Source organism: Centroberyx gerrardi, chromosome 8 (assembly GCF_048128805.1).
Source record: "Centroberyx gerrardi isolate f3 chromosome 8, fCenGer3.hap1.cur.20231027, whole genome shotgun sequence".
NCBI lineage: Eukaryota > Metazoa > Chordata > Actinopteri > Beryciformes > Berycidae > Centroberyx > Centroberyx gerrardi.
In genome coordinates this window covers 33,110,864-33,115,863 of record NC_136004.1, presented here as the reverse complement: position 1 = coordinate 33,115,863, position 5,000 = coordinate 33,110,864, and positions in this window count along the sequence as shown.

Sequence of the window (5,000 nt, the reverse complement as noted above, 5' to 3'; positions counted from 1 at the left end):
TTTCTGACGTTGCAGGTGTTGATGACGTTGCTGATGTTGCTGGTGTTTCTGACGTTGCAGGTGTTGATGACGTTGCTGATGTTTCTGACGTTGCAGGTGTTGATGACGTTGCTGACGTTGCTGATGTTTCTGACGTTGCAGGTGTTGATGACGTTGCTGACGTTGCTGGTGTTGCTGACGTTGCAGGTGTTGCTGACGTTGCTGATGTTTCTGACGTTGCAGGTGTTGATGACGTTGCTGACGTTGCTGGTGTTGCTGACGTTGCAGGTGTTGCTGACGTTGCAGGTGTTTCTGACGTTGCAGGTGTTGATGACGTTGCTGACGTTGCTGGTGTTTCTGACGTTGCTGGTGTTGATGACATTGCTGATGTTGCTGATGTTTCTGACGTTGCAGGTGTTGATGACATTGCTGATGTTGCTGATGTTTCTGACGTTGCAGGTGTTGCTGACGTTGCTGGTGTTGGTGATGTTGCTGATGTTGTTGGTGTTTGATGTGATCATGACAGAACTGGACCGCTGTGTTGTTGTCAGTAAGAAACATGAAGCTACCAACAGCCAGTTGGGGGGGGGGGGGGGGGGGGGGCTCAGTCTGCAGTGTATGTGTGTGAGTGAGTGTGACTGTATGTGTGTGTGTGTGTGTGAGTGAGAGTGTGTATGTGTGTGAGTGAGTGTGACTGTATGTGTGTGTGTGTGTGTGTGAGTGAGAGTGTGTATGTGTGTGTAGACAGATTGAGACTGTCTGCTCGCCTGAAGAGCCGCTGTGATCTGCAGATCCCTGTTGCCTTGGCAACTGGAGCTCACACACACACACACACACACTGCATGACCCCCCCCCCCCCCCCCCCGACCTGCTGCAGTCATCTACCACTGTCAAATCTGCACACACACATAATTCCGCTACACACACACAAGCTGATAGCAATTCCATTTGACATCTAACAGACCTTGTGTGTGTGTGTGTGTGTGTGTGTGTGAGAGAGAGAGAGAGATCAAAGTGAGTGCAGCAGTATGTGGTTCAACAATTTCACCTCCAACTGCAGAGAGAGAGAGGGAGAGAGAGAGAGAGTAAAGAGAACAAGGGAAGAAGGGAGGAAGGAAACAAGGAAGGAGACAAGAGGGAGAAAGGAAGGAAGAATGACAAGAGGGAGCAAAAGGAAGGAGGGAAGAAAGGGGGAAGAAAGAAACAAAGGAAGGAAGGAGGGATGAAAGGAAGAACAAGCAAAAGAATAATAGATAGAAAGAAGCAAGGAAGGAAAGAAGGAGGGAAGAAAGGAAAGAAAGATAGGAAAGTAAGGAGGGAGGGAGGGAGGGAAGGATGAAAAGAAGGAAGGAAAGGAGGAATGAAGAAAGGAAGGAAGATGGCAGGGAAGGAAGGAGGGATGAAAGGAAGGAAAGAGGAAATGAGGGAGGTAATGAATGAAGGAAAGGAAGCAAGGAAGAAGGGAGGAAGAAACAAAGGAGAGAAGGAAAGAATGAAAAGGAGAGAAGAAATGAGAGATGGACGGAGCAAGGAGGGAAGAAAGAGAGGAAGGGAGGAATTAAGGAAGGAAGGAGATATTTGTAGTTTTGAGTCAAAAGTTCAGTCTGTTCCCAGTGACTCAGCACATTCTGAGTGTGTGTGTGTGTGTCAAGTGTGTGTCAGTGTGTTTCTATGTGTGTGTGTGTGTGTGTGTGTTAAGGCACAGGCATGATGTACATAGTGTAATCATTGACAGAAAGCGGGGGGGGGGGGGGGGGGGGGGGGGTCATGTGATGTGTTACCCCGGGCAACACACACACACACACACACAAGCACTAATGTGGGACAACGCCTTTTTGTGTCAGTGTGTGTGTCAGTAGTCAGAGTCATGTGTCAGGTGGGGTGTGTATGTGTGTGTGTGTGTGTGTGTGTGTGGTGGGGGAGGGGGTGGCTCCACTCAGGTCCTCATCAGGACAGAGACTGGTCATTCTGGTCAGACTGGTGGAACTGAACTGAACTATTTAATCAGTTCATTAGTTGATGTTGCTGCACCTTTCCTCTACATTGACAAATCAATTCATAACCCCCCCCCCCCCCTCCGACGGCCATCTTGGAGGTCCTCAGCTCTGTGAACAGCTGACTGTGTTTCTGTCGTCTCAACAGAACTGAACAGACGGTTAATTTCTGTCTGTTTCTGACTGAACTGATCATTTCATCACTGATCCATCTGATTGATTTAGTGTTTAGATAATGTCAGCTTGTTAGCTAGCTAACCATAGCATCTGGTCAGCTAACATCACTGTCTTGTTGTTAACACATCTGATTAGCACACTAGCTAACGTATCTAGTAGCGGCTAGCGTTAGCGTGTTCACATTAACATCAGTGTGTTTGCCGGCTAGTTAGCTAGCTAACAGTTTGTTCAGGTTAACTGAGCTGACTCTTCTCAAGCTACAACTCAGAGTGTTTTGGAGTAGAGACTAGGGCTAAAGACAAGACAGTTTACTGTGTCACAGTAACCAAATCCACCTTATCACACTATTCACTTTTACTGAGAACGTTACTGAATGGATCTACAGCCACACCACAACAAGCTGACTCAGCTGTTTCTAGCTGCTTCAACAGATTTACACTTTATTTCAATCAGCAGAGAACAGGTTGAATGCTCAAATGAAAACTTTATTCAGAAGCGAAACATGATGGAAACTTTGGTGTAAGCTCCATGGAGGAACTCCTCCCATCCATGAAGATAGGAGTACATCTGTGGATGGACGTAGGAATGAGGAAGCCCCACCCCCCTGGGGAACCAGGAAGCCCCGCCCCCCCGGGAACCAGGAAGCCCCGCCCCCCTGGGGAGTTCCTCTGGAGCCTGGTTGGTGGTGGTGGTAGTGGGGGGGGGGGAGCGGGGGAGGGGCGAACGTAAGCTCAGCGGCCGGAGTGACAGCAGCGTACAGCACAGTTCTGTGAGTAGCACAACATATAGCAGGTGATGTGTTTACTCCCCTCACTGAGACGATTGGCTCTCTGGAAAAAGGGAAAGTGTTCGCCACCTCTGATTGGGTAAAGAGAAAGCATGAATGAAACTAGACAGGTGGGTGGATTTAGGTCTTCCTGATTAATTTGGGTGATACTTCACTAAGAGATGTTCCTCCATCATGGAGACAGCTGCTGCAGAAACTACAAGCCTCTGTACATAAGTCTACAGCAGGCTAAGCTAAGCTAGGCTAACACTGCAGCGCTGGTAGACCGACAGAAATGTTATGACGTCTAGTTAGTCTGATTTTGTCAAACAGTAATATTGGGTTCTGGTTAATTCAGTGTCATATTACTTAATTTGGCACAGTGATGAAACAGAAGCAAAGTCACAACTAGAAGTTTCTCAGTCAGTTCTCCTCCATCAGTCTCATTCTCACATGGATGTCGCTGCCCTGGTTTGACTCGGTAAACCAGGGCTTCTCAAACTGCGGACCAAGCTCCGGATCCGGACTGAACTACAGATCAATCCGGACCGGACCTTGTGTCACATTAGACATAAGTTAATGTAACGTTAGTCAATATAAGAATATATTTTCTTGTGTTCGACGCGTTGTGTGATGGAACTGCAGACAGTATATTTACTTATGTGCACAAGTGCAGGTGACGCGCATGGCAGCAAGTTAACCATCCTTCATTTTTACTTTCACAGAGCTGCTTGTGTGTGTGTGTGTGTGTGTGTGTGTGTGTGTGTGTTTGTGTGCCACACGTCCATCTTCAGTTTCTGTGGATGCGTTCCCTCTGGTCCAATCACACGAAGCATAACGTCACAACGATTTGTGAGTGTCAGCCAGAGGCCCGGGACCTGCGGACGGTCTGTTCCTCATGTGGACGTGAAGCTCCTGCAGCAGTTTGACCAGCGAGCCCCGGCTCAGAGCCTCACACACACCTTCTGTCTCCAGGTGACACTGGAGCTACTGAATGTAGTCATGTTTAAGTTATGTTATGGACGTTGATTTATGTCGATGCGTTTTACTGACACTGGGCCTCATGCAGGAAGCGATATACGAACAAATTTTCTCTTATTTTTGTTCGTATCCACGATTTGTTCTTATTTTGTTAGTACCCATTGATTTCACTCATGGATCCACCAATGGTTTCTTATTTTCGCTCTTCTCTTAGGTTCGAGAAAATTTTATAAGTGGTGGAGAGCACTCTGACCAAGATGAGAAAAAAACATCTCGTTTCCACAGTCCACAAACTGTTTGTCCAACGCAAGGAAACATAAGTTTTAAATTTGAACGCATGAATATCATATAATCAAATTCAGATTATTATATGTTTTAGAGTAATTATAATGATTGGATTATTAAATTTGTGGGCTAACGAAATACTATTGGTCCATTGATCCCAATTAAGACTATAAAAACCCTTGGATGATATTGCGTGGTTCAGCTTCTGATTGGCTTACATACTGCTCTCAGATGTTTTGGCCATCAGGCCTTACACAGAGAACGTGATTTCAGAGATCACACAGATCTATTGATGAGACGGATGATTGGCTGCTGAGCCGGTTCAGATTGACTACGGCACCTCTCCAATTCTCGGCCATGTGCCAGAGGATTTGCACACGGCACAACACCTGCCCTTATATGGTGTTTAGGGGGCGTGACCTATGCTAATAAACAATCGGCCACGCGCCTCCAATTTGTGATCAAGTGGGATTCATCACTCAGCTCACCTGGGTAAGAGCAGATTTGGATGGTTAAGAACGTTTGGTGCATCTGGAGTTGACTTCTCTTATTTTTTCTCTTAACAGAAAATTAAGAGAAAATATGAGAGAAATTTAAGAGAATGTTGCTGCATGAGGCCCAATGTTCCAGACCTGAACTTGTGTAAAATTCATAAGTGGACCTTTAATAAAAAGGTAAACTAACCCTGCTCTAAACCAGGGAGAGCCTGGAGGAGACGACTGTGTTTCTCCACATTAAGACTACATTTCCCATCAGCCCCGTTGCTTCCTGCCCCCCCTCCCCCTCCCTGAAGAGGATCAACATGTTGGAAGTGATTT